The sequence below is a fragment of the Anas platyrhynchos genome, chromosome 1, assembly GCF_047663525.1.
Source record: "Anas platyrhynchos isolate ZD024472 breed Pekin duck chromosome 1, IASCAAS_PekinDuck_T2T, whole genome shotgun sequence".
In the NCBI taxonomy this organism is placed as follows: domain Eukaryota; kingdom Metazoa; phylum Chordata; class Aves; order Anseriformes; family Anatidae; genus Anas; species Anas platyrhynchos.
In genome coordinates this window covers 51988893-52005079 of record NC_092587.1, presented here as the reverse complement: position 1 = coordinate 52005079, position 16187 = coordinate 51988893, and the positions used below count along the sequence as shown (strand labels likewise).

General features: G+C 35.8%; 1 long non-coding RNA gene across 1 annotated transcript; it reads right to left on the bottom strand.

Moving 5' to 3' along the window:
• Positions 1–114: 114 nt before the first annotated feature.
• LOC140002421 (uncharacterized) lies at positions 115–15410 on the bottom strand. Its single transcript, XR_011808896.1, has 3 exons — positions 15183–15410; positions 14953–15076; positions 115–697 (listed from the first exon to the last, which is right to left on the bottom strand). It is a non-coding gene; the product is annotated as an uncharacterized lncRNA (long non-coding RNA).
• Positions 15411–16187: the final 777 nt, after the last annotated feature.

Here is a 16187-nt window from a genome sequence, read left to right as displayed (position 1 = left end):
TTTTCTGAAACTCTGAAGCAGTATTCCTGCAGGATTTGAGTAGTTTATGCCACAGATACGACTATTTCAAGATAAACAGAAACAGAATTTGGCTTTGATGGATGATCTTGAGTTCAGGTTTGATTTCAGAAGTTATTTAACCTTGCTGAACAGATTTCCAACCAATAGTACAGTGTTTTGGTGCACCAGGAAATGCGAGAAAGTAGAGAGTATTTGGGAGGCTTTGTTCCTATAAGCAAAGCATTTTTTGTCCTTTTCTGGAGAAATATATTTTATCTTGTCTCTAATTTTCTTGAAAACAGATGTTCCTGTTTACTCAATATATTTCTTTATTACAATGAGAAACTAATTTTACTTAGAACAGATTTATGCATTATTTTGACATGTTTGTTGCAACCACAAACAAGTTTCTCTACAGCACATGAGTGTGTAGTAGAGAGTATTGTTCCCTACATTAAATAAATTCCCTCTTCTGGTTTCCATCCAATATGCAAAGCCAATCATTAAAACAAAGAATCACTTTTGCACACCCACAGTTTCTGGAATCCTGCATTGTTCTTCTTGTGGCAGTGAATATTTTTATATGACAACATAAATATATAGGATGTTAGAGAAAATGTCGTATTCCTTCTGCAGGGTTGGATCTTTTCTTTCTTCTCAACCACCATTTCATAGATTTTTTTCCCCTTTGCTGCTCCTTAATGGAAGAAAGTCTTTAAGAATTGGTTTATTATTATTTTGCTTAGATATACAAACAATAACAACAGAGAACTTTACAAATGACACTCGTGTCTTGAAACTCACTGAAAGAGCAAAGCTAGTGTCTGTCATAAAAATAATCTATTAATTGCTATTTCTTCCTCCTCTACAATGTAGTTCCTCTGTGAAGTTTATATGTGTCAACATATAAAACATTTATATGTTTTAGCTATATAACTAGACCTGTGTTTTCTCTTTTTGTGTGTGTTTGTTTGTTTTATGGAATAAGTCTCCTGGTTATTGTTATCATCAAAACAGTAGATGCAGACAATTATTCTTGTTGCACAAAATATTTTTTCTCCCTCTCTCTTCTCCTTTGTTAGTTTTGTAAATGGTTGAGAAACTAAAAGAGGAACTACTTTTCCTGAAGCTGGCAGAGAACGGTTCTGGGTGTGAATTGAGCTTCTACATGTTTTGTGCCTTATAGCCATAGAAGTTAGTCTAGATGTAAATGGTCCATAGTTTACAGTTCTTGCTAAAAAGCAAAATGAGTTTTATATCTTTCTAAGTCTTTCACTAATAAGAGTTTTAAACCTTGACAGAAATATTTGGGACTTGAAAAAAAAAGCTTGTCCACCTTTTTTTTTTATTTATTCTATCAGTTTGTCTAGTAAGAGAGTACCTTCTTCACCCAAATTACTCTTCCACCTTTGCTGCCTGTCATTTTTAAAGAATTATAGGTGGTTCAAAGATGCAAATTCTTCAGATGGGCTAAATTTTTCTGTCTGCAAAGTTATGACTAATAAACTACTGTTTTCTTGCTGAGTTTCAAAAATCAATTGTTAAATAACAACAACAACAACAAAAAAAAACTACATACCTGAAAAGTTAAAAAATGGTATAATCTATTCAAAGTTTTTTGCAAGTGCTGTTTGCAAGTTTTTATTCCACTTTTCATTCCATTTAATTGTAAAGTTAGATTTACAATTGACGTCAACATTCTAATAATAACTCGATATCACATCAACTGGTTTGTCACTTTGTCATGGTAAAGATACTTTTTGCTTTTGCACATATGTACACATGTATGTTCCATAGCAAATGTTCTGATAATCTTCCCCATCAGTGCTGCGCATATTTACCCAACCAATTTTAGTAAGCCATTTATTGTAAGGTTTGTTTTGATGGTTATGAAAACATTGCTTTATTTGGCATGGGAAGAAGAGGGCATCAAGCATGTGAAATAAGACACGTACTGAACAACATATCTGTGGCCTCTCAGTAGTAATATATACAATATATAAATGTCAATTAGAGGTGGCGATATAAGAGTGAATTTTGTTTAACTCAATAAATGGTAATTTTGAAAAAAGAATGAACTGTAGCATCTGCAAATGTAATCATTAATGTTTAGATTTACAGACAGCTTACTCAAATAGTTTTTATATTCACCGGTGTAATAATGATTTAACATTAAAGTTATCTTTTTTTTTTTTTTTTCTGTTTACTTACTTTATTTTATGTAATAATTTCAATTACTGTGCATTTTTAATCAGCTGCCTCTAAATTGAGTTACATGTATATTTGAAATACTTTATCAAACTTATTTGAGAAATGACTAATAAAAGGTATCATGGTAATCTTTTTTATATTTCTTTTATTCTTAGGTAAAAATAATAAGGACAAGCAAGAAGGCTTGTGGTTGTATTTAGTTATTTAGTTACTTTTTTTTTGTAACCATTGTTTCCATATAAACACACAATTAACTGTACAAGGCACATAGTGATCCAAAGAAAATTGAAGCATGCTCCTGGGCCCAGGCAAATCCAGATGAAACTGTGGCTGCATATAATGCATGTTTTCCTGGAAGCAGCACAGCATTATGAAACAGGATCTTCACAATACGCTTATGCCAACTGCAGCATATGATGATGTTTACCATAATTTTGCTAATCCTGAAACCAGGTGAACACATCTGAGAATGAAGGTCAAGTACATTTCTGAAAGTAAGGCTTATGAAGGTCGCACCTGGGAACACCCACAGTACACCACATCTCAAAAAGGAGTACTGTCAGGAATCACTTCTTTGTATTTTTTTTTTTTTCTCCATCATTTGAATGATTGCAGTGAAGGCTTTCTGGCCTGTGAGATGTTTGAATAACCTTCAAATGGCTGGTAGGCCTGGACTCTCTGATTGCCTTGGCTGTTGCACATATGTGGCAATGTGATCTTTTATAGGCAAAATATGCTTAGAACAGACTATGGCCAGTATGCCACAACCTGCTTAAATATTTTCATTTAAAAGCAGGAGGAATAAAATCTATGATATTTCAACAAAAAACTTGTACAATGCTGTCAAAGCAGCTTTACAGATCTTTCATGAAATCTTTGTTAGGTAAAGCCTTAGTTTATTCATTTGTGTAAGAGTACAAGTAAATAAAATAAAAAATAAAATAAAATAAAATAAAATAAAATAAAATAAAATAAAATAAAATAAAATAAAATAAAATAAAATAAAATAAATTGTCTTGCTCAGTAGTGAAGTGTGACAGTTTGGAAGGAAACATTTAAAAAGAATAGGCATTCTGGTCTTCTCTCTCTGAAATAATGCATTTTTCTTCCTTTCACTGAGGAGTGGGGGAAATAACTCTGGAAAGGGTTCATAGGGATTGTGAAAGAGTGATTTCTACTCTAAGTACCTTTAGAAGCTGGATGAATGTTAATTGACCATAGGGAGAAGCTGAGCTGGGAGAAACAGGCTGGACCTTGATGGTTCCCTGGTGACCAGTCAGTGAGGCAGGAGAGAGAGAAAAATTCAAATTGGCAACCATGCATGGATTTCATCTAACTTATTTTTTAAAAATGTAGTATGAAAAGGACCACCCATTTTGATTATGGGAATTTTTTGCTTTGCAGAGGTGGAATCCCTATGACTTCATTAGGCCTGACAGACACAACATGCAAATACTAAACCATACCAAAATATTTCAAAAGCATTTATAAACGAAATGTGCAAATTTAAAGGCCATCTTTTTTTTTTTTTTTTTTTTTTTTTTTTAACTTATTACTACCTTGCAAAGGCATGCAGTAGATCAAACAGATACCTTAACCAAGTGTCTTTGTTCACTAGAGGGTATGATGATATGTTTCTTGGCATTGTTTCATGCCTCCCTTTCCCCCCCCCGGAAAAGAAAAAAAAAAAAACAAACAGAGGGGAGGAGGGGAAGAAAATCTCTGTTTTTGTCCCAGCCCTATGGGGGGAAAAAGAAAGACCATATTTCTAAAAGCATATCTGTGAAATTTAGTATGAAAACAGAAGTCATTTTAACTCAGGTTTTGATAACACATTGATTCAACTAGGAAAAGTGCCTTGAGATGGAAAAATGTGGGCTTTTAAAACTGAAGTTCAACATAAACTGCAGAAACTGCAGGCATTTAAAAACAAAAGAAAGAGCAGCCCTTTAATACAGTATATTTTTTATTATTATTTTTATTTTTTAATACCATTCCTAGGAAAAAAAGTTTACTACTGTAGGAAAAAGAGAAAAAGCCAGACAGACAATGTGGAAAGCTGTTCTGTAACTGATTACTTGTTCCATTTTTACTTCTTGTTGCAAAAATACTGAGGGATGTTTGGTCTCAGCATTTTTTGTTGGGGTGGCACGCCATGTTTTGGCAAATCCCAAATTGTCACATCCGTCTTGGCTGTTTCCTCCTTAGAATCTCTGGAAGTGACAAGATGAAGAGATCATCTCCCAAACTTCTCTAACCTTCGTCTTCCCATAACCTCACTTGTGCCTTTGGCTATTGTCCCTGCTTGCCCTGCTATATTCATCGCAGACAGCACTGTCCTGAGAGCAGTGATTTGTTTCTCCTTTTTGGCTGTGAAGTGCTTTGTACTCTAATGGGACTGTATAAATAAAAGTAATTAGTTTTTCTGCCTCATTCAGGGAACTATAAGTAAGAATAACAGGGTATGCCAATCTAACTTTTAAACAAATTACTTATTTGTAAGGTTAATAGATTTCTAACATGCACCTCCCTTTTTGCCTCTTAAATGGGAAAAAAAAGTCAGTAATACTTAAAATGTAAAACTGCCTCATGCAGTTCTGATCAGAGAGACTGAGAAAGCTGTAGAAATGATAGATGGACATACAGTGGGTAAGCAGCATCACTCAGTGTTGGATTTCTACTTTTAATTCAACAGTGGAAGTGATACAACCATACCTCTTAAGAGGAATTGTACAAGTTCCAACCATCTGTTAAATTAAGTATAAGTGATTATTATGAACATGTAGAGCAGGCCTGTTACAAGGGGGACAATAACTCTGCATGTATAACTAAGCCCTATGAGACTCCTCAATTCACATTTTTGTTTATTTATTTATTTATTTATACACTACTGTCTCACTCGCTGCAAAGTTCAATGGCAAGAATAATTAGCTTAATTCTTCCATATTAGATATAGTACATCCTGTGTTTGAAATAATGAAATGATGGAAGAAGTCCAGATAGTAATGTCTTTTAAATAAATGCTTTAATATGTTGATACTTTTCTGGCAGTAATTTCCTCTGCCAGCTGCTTCTGTCTTGGTGGTACTTTGAAAATCAGTGGACAATAAATCAGACTCATTCAAAGAGAGGAGTTTTGATTACTAACAAAACCCAAACAGAACAAGACATAGCACTCTATGTGACAAACCTGGAAAAAAATACATGATCATGCTATTTCAAATAGGAAACTTCTCAAGGGTCCTCCTGTTTGTGCCTGTTCCCAACCAACAGATCTTGTTGCCTTACAGTTTCTGAAGCTTTTCTGACAATGTGCCCCCACTTTTTTCCTACTCTGCTTTCACAGAAGAAATCCTGTCCCACTTGAAGTTGAAAAGTTTTGTCATTGACTTGAGTGACTCGGTAACTGGCACAAAGACTTCACATTTATATGGTGGTTCCTCTGATGATTTTTATGATCTCCAAGCAATATAAAAATTGTTCTTAGACATACTGTGTACAGAAACAACTTGAGTACACTCTATTTTTTTGTTAAAGCCCACTCCCTCACTCAGGCAATGAGAAGCCATGTTAAAAGCATCAAGATAGAGAAGTTGCTTTAAAGCATCGGTGCTGGTGCAGAGCAAGTGCAGGTTGCTAACACAGTGAGTTGTTGTTTTACAGTGCAAGGTCACATTATCAAATTATAACAGGAACTCTATGCAAAAGGATTGTGTCTGTGTGTGTTGAGGAAAATACAATTTATTTGGAGATATATCCCCTCCAAGTGCCTGGAGAACTTTTGTTATAATGGCAACATTCAGCTGAGAATTAAATCACGTTTTAGTTTGTCAAACGTTCAATTATAATTATATGCATTGTACCAAATAAAAGTTAAAGCCTGATAAGGAGGCAATCTCTCTGTCTTTTCTATGTATAACCCCTCCTCCCAATCTACAAAAAAAGCATTATTTCTGGTTATTTTCAGTATGACCTCTCTTATAGTTGACTTCAACTTCATGGTCCACTGAGCAATGTGGACCAATCAATCAATTTGAATTTTGTGGACCAAATTAATCAATTTGAAAATTGATTAAAAACTGTAATTATTGTAGCAGGAACATAACTGTGATTGATAGGCCAAGTAATCAAAGTGGGTGGGAGGGAGGGAAGGAACCTCAACCTAAAATTTATTTGTGCTTCAGCAAAGCGTAAGTAAAACTGTAATTTCTGATAAGTTTATTTCTGAAACTTCTCAGTTTATTCTGTGTATTTTAAACACAAAAAGTGAAGAAAAATAAAAATACAACCATCATCCCCAAAAAATCCCAAACCTCTTGAAATTATGGGGATTTCTGTTATCTTCAGTTAACATTAAAAAAGACAGATTTTATTTGGTATAGACCAAAGAATTGTTCTATTTCATAAGAATGAAGGTATTATGGACATTTAATCTTCTTTGCTATTATTTTTCCTTTTGTAAAGTCTACTTATAACAGCTCTTGTATGTTTGTAATTAGTTTTGTCTGTCACAAACTTGATGAACAACTTTTTCCTCTGAAGCTCTAATCCTTTTGTGGCTTGCATATTAACTTTTAAATTAAATATTAAATATTAAATATTAAATTAAATATATATATCAAAGAAAACACAAAAAGACCTTCAGTAATGGATATCTTTTCTATCCTGATTTCTTTTCTTTGGTGATTGGCTCTACCACCCATGCCGTAGCTGAGAGTTCTTGCAGTCTCCTGATTTTTCTAAAGGCATCATCTCCCACGCTGTTTTTTCTAACCACCTCATCTCCCTGCTCTTGACACAGGATTGTATGCTAAGCCCTTTTTGCTACAATACTAACCATTTGACTGGCAGATTCCATTTTTACAGACTAGGGCAAAACAAACCATTTTCAACTCAGTAGAGAGATTCAGTTGAGGAATGAGTGAAACGTGATTTGTATTGTTTGTTAGGTAGCTTTTGGTTTTGTTTTTTTTTTGAAAAATATAAAATGAAATGTTTTAATCTCATCTAATCTTCAGTTTTAATATTACACATTGATGGTGTTTGTCTTTTCAACGAAAAATTGGAAGGGCTAATCTCAAGAAATACAGGAGTTAGGCTGGGAAAAGCACAAGGCTAGCAGGTCACTGACTGGAATACAAAGATCATTTGAACCTGGTCGGAGAAGTGCTAGTCATGCATAATTCAGTTCATCATTAGTAGGAGGAACAGGACAAACAATGTCACATGAGAACATATTAAAGAAACGTTAAAAAAATGACCATTCTACTATATCTATTTTTCAAGCTAGTGCCATAATATGGATTAGATGTGCAAGTTTTTTTGAAAGTTATCTACCTGTTACAGGAAAGAATAACACCTACACTCAATGCATTCAATTAAAATACCCACATATTATGTTTTCATAACTGGAAAAACCATAGGTTCTCACTATAATCTCAGACACATTGCTATAATTCCAAAGAAATTCCACCAAAGTGGAGTTGTATAAGCATACGTAAAACCAAAATCCAGCCCTGAGACCCTGAGGTTTTCTTGTTATTTACCATGCTATCCATTCCACATTTAAAAAAAATGAAATGAAATAAATAAAATAAAATAAAATAAAATAAAATAAAATAAAATAAAATAAAATAAAATAAAAAAGAGAAAAAGAAAAAGGAAAAGAAAAAAGAAAAAGGAATTATAATGAGCAATAATAATTATTATTGTTTAGTTACAGCAATCTTGAAAAAGTAAACATGTTAAAGAAAAAGTATTAGTAAGCAGTCTGTGATCTTCTTTCCAAATGGGACCTTCACACACAACAAAGTTACTGGCATCTGTTGTTCACTACAGACAGAGCAGTGATGACAAACAGATGCCAGTTTCTTTGAGTAGTCACCAACTCTGTGTTTGATTCTGTAGTTGCTAATGAGGTATTTTATTTCTTTGGTTCATAATTCCTGCATGGAGATGAAAAAGGAAAATAACAGTTTTAATTACCTTCTTGCAGTGCGCTGGAGATACTAATTTTTCTAGCCATTGCAACTTGTAATACTCGCAGGTTGCAAGAGAGGGTTCCTGTTTTCCTTGCAGTTGGGCTCAAGGCAGGTTTGGCTAGAGCCAGACATTCAGATCTAAATTGCTCACCACCTTTGGTGTTAGGTAAATGTGTTTGGAGCTGGAGCTTTATAAGAGGCAAGTATGTCAAAATTAACCTTAGGGGAAAGTACTCAGTGAGAGCAGATCTGATTTCATCCCCAGATCTACTCTTCTTGTGAAGCACAACAGCACCTGATTTCAACTCGCTGCAAACAAGCGTACCAACACACTGCTCATAGGAGTAGCATTCAACTGTATTCATTTCTTAAGTTGTTTGTACTTTTCCACATAATCTATTCACATTATGAGTCCTGTTTTGACATTTAATCTCTATTTCATTAACTTTGCTTCTGAAAAGAGAATGAAACTTTTTCTGCTTCCACTGTTGGTGTATCTCAGTGATAGCTCTATCACTGACACTCAATTGCCTTGCTTCCATCTCCACTTTGGAGGACGTCAAGCAGGACATTTTCAGCAGTAAGACATCTGAAGTGAAGCACTGCTGCCTCTCTGACAAAACATGCAACATCTCCATGTTTTCTAATACAGATTGGTCTTATTTTCCAAAGAGCTGAACAATCTGGATAAAAATATTGATCCAAATTGTACAAAATTGCCTAGGTTTTTGTGTTTTGTTTGTTTGTTTTCAAATATATTGATGCTCAATTTTTAGTGTTTTATGTACCCTCTAAGATTACTTAGAAATTTTGTCATGCTTTCTGTGTAGCATATTATTAAACTGTTCTAACTTGATTTTTTTTCCAAGTGCTCTTGACTTTGACTGAATTATTCAGTTTGTTGAGAGGCAACACATTTCTAAGATAGTACTCTTTGAAAATATTCCTAATTTAAAATTGTTTAATAAATAGGTTTCTCTAGAAAGTTTATGTTCTTCATATTACCTCAAAGTACCAGGATTATTAATCATTATGTTGTTCCATTTAATTAAAGTTAATTGATTTCAAACATTTGAGAATACGATTTACTCCTACTATAACTTTGGAACCTTCTATTAATCTTAATCATGATTTTTATGGAGTAGATTTTATTTTATTTGTTTGGTTAATTTGCCTTATAGCTTCCACATTTAGCAGTTTGATTACATATTTCATTGTTGTTACCTTGTTTTTAAAGTGGTAGACAAAGTTGAAAGAATTTCATGTCCACAGAACAAGTGAATTTGCTCTAAACAAAGACTATCAATTGCTGGCAGATTTAAAATGGCAGAAAGAGAGAGAAGAAAAATACCTGATTTATAAACATATATATCTAACAGCATCAGTGGCAACAACAAAGCAGATCCCCCCATCCCTCCCCAAAAAAATGCAGAAAACAAACTGGTTTCTCTCAAGCTGGGTAGAGCTTTGTCAACTCTCATGCATGCAGTTTAACAAATGTTTTCGTGTCTCCTTAATAGTTTCACATAATCAAACATCTTTATATATTCAAGTGGATGTTTTCTTGTGCACACCTGAACCACATGCTGATTACTGATCAGTAAGATGTTGAATAGCAGTCTAAGACAAAAGTTAAGGAAACATTTAAGGAAGACAGCAGTTGAGGAAGAACATCTGAAACTAGCTGATTTTGGAAAGAATTCACTGGAAATATGTGGGTGACACTGCATTCTCTTTCAGTGAAAAGAGGCTTACATGATGTCTCTCTGTCCGTCAGTCTCACTCCAACCAAGCTGTGAATTTTCTGGCCAAATTCTACCCAGAGCGACATGCATTTAACTGTCTTGTCATTAGCCTGAAAATGGTCAGCTGAGAGCAGGAAGACGACTCTGCTATTGTTCTTTCCCCCATACCTGCCCTCCCACAGTGCTTTCAGGAGGGAAATGCTGAAAGGAAATCCATACTGGAGAGTGAGAACAACGTGGGAAAATAGGAGCCTGGACCTTTTTAGGCATCAGGGAATCCAGCCATTAGATGCAATCCATAGGAAACCAGGCCTCATTAGTTTTGCAGCTCACAGAACTGTTTTTCTAATGTAAAGAGGCTCATCTGTGCAAGCAATTTTTTTCGGAGACTTTCAGTCTGGGCACTTAGGTTGGGGGTATATGACATCAGGTATTTTGGGCCTAAATTTCCTGCAGTGAAGGAAAATTCCAGTATGTTAAATTGTTGTGTATTATACTTGGTATTTCTAAAAATTCCATTCTTTGTATGACAATTTGGAAAATCCTGGCAGTCCTCTCCTGCAGTGTGTCTTCCAGAGATTTCAGTGTCACATTAGGAGCTCTGACGTAAAGAGAGAATTAAAACATCACTCACTATTTCATTAATGCTAGTGTATTCCTTAATAACTTTTCCTGAGGCTATCAGAATATTTTAATGTCCCATCACTCCTGCAGCACAGAGAAGGGACATAGAACAATAATTTTCCCATGACGGAAATGCCTTTGAAGCAAAACAAAGCAATATTTAACACTACAGAGCAAACTCTCAAGAGCAGCCAGTGAGAAACACTGCTAAAACTAATTGCAACTGCCAGAGGAATGTAGGTCAGGAAGATGCAATTATCTGGCTAGAAATTTTAAAGGGTAATGAGGTCAGCACCCTATTTTTGCATTAAAGATCCACACAGTGTTTAGAAACCACAACTGAGAAGACCCTCTGCCTTATTTCTTCTTGGAAAGAGAGAGTCCCTGTGAAGTTTACTGATTGATAGTGATATGTTCAAAGTGCTGTGCAGTATTCGCTTGCTCAGTGCTACCCACTTCCTATTGCAATATGGGATTCCTGGAGATCAAGGGAGGTCATGAGATCAGTGTAAAGGACTACAACAGAAATCTTCCAATAAATGAAATAGTATTTTGAAGCTGACATCAAGGAACAAAATGTCAAAAGCAGTGAACTGGGAACTGGCCACCCAGTAATGTAGTATCTGGACACTGTATCTTTCATCTTAATGTATCCCAAACAATTTCAAATCATAACAAATGGGGATCTCCTTATGTTCTACAACTGCTTGGGAGGTGAAAAAGTATAGACCCAGGAGGAGCATACACCCTTGCTATTTAATATGGTTATTACATCTGGCCTTGTGGATTGGCAATTCTACTCTGTTATATATGAATTTTCATATGACTTTGTTCACTATGGCATCTGTTTGTTCCAGTAGTTCATAAACCGCAGGATGAAAAGCTGACCTGTGGTTCTTTTTTATTTTTATTTTTATTTTTATTTTTATTTTTATTTTTATTTTATTATTTATTTTTATTATTTTTTATTTTTCTTCCCAGGGGAGAAGAGTGTACTAATGCATGTGAATAGCTTAAATTTATAGTTAGTCTGCTTTATAGTTATAGCTCTAATAGGTTTTTTTATTAACAAAGATATCCTATTGTGTGCTTATGCTGTATGTCTTTAGCACAGAAAGATATGAAAAAGCATCTTGCATTTGGAGTGGAAGACTGTTAGGGCTCTAGACCTTAGTTTATAAGGAAGACTTTTTAAGAACTTCAGACTGGCCTGCAGAAAAGTGGTATCTATTGTCCTGCAAGATTTATCCTTACTTTCAAGTGCTCTCTTGTGCCGGAAGAGCAAAGCTATGTGCCATGATTTTTATCAAGAGATTTATGTGAACATTTTATATGTTCATAGATATCTGAAAACCTGCAAATACAGTTTGCTTTGACCTGGATCTTGACTCTGTTCACTGAAAAGATAGTGTAGAAAGCCAAGGACAATTTTGATATGCTTTTGCTAGTGTATAGTTCAGAGAAGATGATGCATGCTTAGTATTAGTAAACATAATATGATTTGATTTAAAATATTAAGTCAGTCCCATTTGTAAGTGAAATTCAGTAACACAAGATGGTCATTAGTAAAACTAATATTGAATCTCCATCAATCAGGCGTTTTTTTGTTGTTGTTGTTTTGTTTTGTATGCTAGGTACTCAAATTAGTATTCAGTTTATGGCCTGGTAAGCATTCAGCTTAGAGCCTTTGTGACAATGAAAGAAATGGAAGGCCTGCTTACCACCAGCACTTAGCTTTTGGGGCCTTAGGAGAGCATACATAAATACTTTTAATGGCTTTAGTATGTTTTCACTGGGGAGCATCAAAACCAGTCTAAGCAAGATGAGTAAGAGAAAGCAGCCGAGGCTTTGTCTGCGCAGATGGTTGCAGGCAGTCATGCGTTTGATCTGCTTGCACACTGAGCTGCTTGAATAGAAGCCAGCTCTGGCCTGGAAGCCATAAAGACACATTAATACATTGCCATGCTGGAGCTCATAAGCCTTACCAATGCTAGGGCTACTTTTGTTTCAGTAACCTATTGCATTTATTTATTTATTTTTTTAAGGAAGTTTTTCCCATAGTTTGTTCCAACTATTATATTGTATACTACTATATATACACTATATACTATATATACACTGTTTTAGCAGGATCTGATTCTCAGAGAGAGAAAGCTTGAAACATCCTACATGCCGCTGGATCTACAAAGCTGTCACAAGTTACTGTTATTTGGAAAGTTTCCTGGTTCCACAGGTGAAAGAACTGTCAAATTTTCTTAAATGCAAGACCCTGATCAGGTAAGAGTATACAAAAGTGAGATTAAAACTAGCAGCCACGACAGTTCTAGCAAATAGCTAGTGATAACAGGTAGTTTTCTGTTTAAAATATTTGAAGTGTCCATAGTACTGTATGATGTGGCCGCAGGCTCCAATTTCATGTTCTGGGTTAACAGCAGGCGTAACTTGGAGGAGCCACCTGATGCCTCAAAACACAGTGATTTCTCCTCATACTCAATGCCTGGGGGGGGGGGGGGGGAAGGGGAGGAGAGGTTGCTGGGGCAGGAAGGCAGTGGTTGAGCACTGGAGCTTGAGGCTTGAGGTTTCATAAAGGGTAGGGAGGATGACAGAGTGTGTGTAATAAAAACAGAGAGGAAAAAAAAGATGTGAACTAAAAGAATAAAATGATATTGTCATAACACCCACAGGCCTCCCTTCTGGAAAGGATGGGGAGTAATTGTCAGAAGCTAAACTCAGTGTGCTGCAAACCCAGTCTCAAACTATCATTAATAATCTTGAGAAATGAGTCTGGAGGATAGAAATGAAACTGGCAGTTTTTCAGAGGCAGAGTCGACATCAGCTGTCATCCCATTGAGAGGCATACCCTGTTAGGGCCTGTTAATGTTACACTCCTGTCAGAGTAACATATAACATTACATGTTAAACAAGTGGCAGACGAGACAGTGTGGAGGCAAATTGTTGAGCAGATGGCACAGCCTACTTTACTTACCATTTGAAATCAGAATAGAGCAAATGCCATTTTTTGCATTCACTCTCATTCTTTCCAAATACTAGTCTGGGTACTGCTCAGCAGCTTCCTTCCTTTGTTGTAGCTACTGAGACAAGAGGAATTTCATGGTATAATTATAATATGGGGTATTTCAAGTGCACCACTAATTGTGTGTCTATACACATACATACATGTTGAGAGGAGATGGCAGCAGGGCTGGATATAAGTTTTCGAGCTGCAGCAAGTGCATACTTTGAGTGTATTACATCTCCAGATATCTGTTTTGAGCTGTGAACTACCTGTGGCTCATTGTGTCACTTTTCTTTTTAAAACCTCACAATATGTAGAAACATCAGACTTATAGCATCTGCCTTCATTCCCAGTTATAGAAGGAAAAAAAAAAAAAAAAAAAAGGAAATTTTCTTTGGGAGCTGGGAAAAGAATGGCGTAAAAGGCATGACAACTCTTTTCTCTCTCACATTGTTCAATTCCTGTCCCTCTGAATTAAATTACAGTAATCCCATTGACTTTAGTGGTGTTGTACTGAACTATAATAAACCAATCAACTGATCTCTTAGTAAAAATAAGAGACTTCAACCATCAGCTTGGGACAGTCTGCATGAAATAACAATTTTAATCTAGTCCTCACATTAACCACCTTCTAGATACTGCTGGTTCACTTTCCTAATTAAGATGACTTTCTTCTTCTGGCCCAAGAAAGGAACAGTGAATGACAAGATATTGCTATGGAAAGTGACAGGCAAGGAAAAGTGCCATCACTAGTTACTTAGTAGGGTTAGTATGTTTGGCTCTTTTCACTCATTGACAAGATACAGCCTCTTCCCTAAGGACTTTACAGGCTGACTAGAAGAGACATTAAGTGTTCAAATATCTCTTAGTGACTCAGAAGAAATCCCAATCTGAAACGTGGTTTGAGAAGCCTTAGTAAGGAAAAGTGGAACCAGCAACAAATTCTAGCCCTGTTTTACATTCTGCACAAGGCAGAGGAAAAAAGGAAAATCTCACCTTCACAGGTGGTATGTTCAGCAGTCACACTGGATAACAAAAAGTATCCTACCACACATTTTCTTAGGTGGAGCTCATGAATTTATGGGCTTCTCAACCAGTATCCATGTTTTACAAGGTCAAAAATAAAAATAAATTAAAAAAAAATAATAATAATCTTGAGAATGTTTAATTAGTGTCCAGTAGCTTAAGTTATGCCTATCCAGAAGTTCACAGATAATGTTCTATGTTTGTTTGATATTTGTTAGAAGACTTAGTGATATATAATGAAATCATTATTAAAGAAGTGCAGGCATAAAACCCAATTATTTAATAAACCTTGTTTTTGTGTTTTCTTGAAGAACCACATAATGCTGACTCTTTTTTGTTGTAAATTTACCTGTCTGTGTGGAGGTGTGCTCCCCACCCACATTTCTTGCCTTCTGCCTTGCTTAAACGCTGGCCATTGCATCCGAGGCTTTGCTCAGGCAGACAGCGACCACGGTGTCAGCTCCAGCTGGGTGCTGGAGAAACAGACAGACAGGCAGACGTCTTGCTCAGAGGCTAAGGGCCAACATAGCACGTACCACCACCACCACCCACCTCCCCCGAATATGTCCACCATCTTACCTCACAGACAATGAGCAGGCTGAGAGAGCGCTCTTTAGGCCTTTCTGCACAGCAGATGGCTGCACGGCAGGACCTCCCCTTAAGTAGAGCCACTTCTCAAGGTCACACCTGCTGCAGAGGTCCCTCATTCCTCACCAGAGATTCCTTGCTGTAATGGATCCTCAGTAAGTGACTAATAGCTTGGTAAACTGAAAGCTTCTCTAAGATCATACCTTAGATTGGCTGTGCACAACTGTTGTCCCGTCTGGTACTAGGAGTGGATTCAGCTACACCTCAGCTCCTTACCTCTTAGGTTCAAGTTTAGAAAGCAAGGGGGTGCCCTCTGAACCTCGTGTTTCAACAGGAGGGTCTCCCTAATGTGTCTGACTTAACACATGCTCTGTGCAGTAAATAATCAATGCACCTTACTGTCTCAAAACTTAAGTCAGTGTCTTATTTAAGCTTTGTTATATTACTACATTATATCAATAAATATATTGTTGCTTTTCTCTTATAAGTGAAGTATATAATTTCATCCATGATGAGTTGATCCCCAAATAAAAATTATTTCTGGTCACACAGAGCGTGGAAATGTAGTTGTTGAGAGAGAAGGATAATGGCTTTTATGTCCGAGATACAGGAAGTCTCTTCCTTTGATACAGTAAATATGTTATGATTTAGCCTGCACTTCTGGTTTATTACCAAGTGTCTCTTGAAAAAAAAAAAAAAAGATGAGTGAAAGAAATGACAATTATTTGAATTCATGTCATTTTTATAACTTTGCCTATTTGTTTGGCAAACAGCTTCTTTTTGCCAGTCTGGTCTGTTGCATGCCCCACCTGGCAGGTCCACTGCATTCCAGATGTAGGTTTAAAGATAGGTTTGTTTGTTGCCCAAAATATGTACTGAGTTTGTATAATAACTTAAGGCTATTTTTTTTCTGGCATCAGCTTTCAGCTAATGGAGTTGGAAAATTCTGATTCTGTTGTCATTTTACTGTGATTTTAAGAGTATGTGTGTATGTGT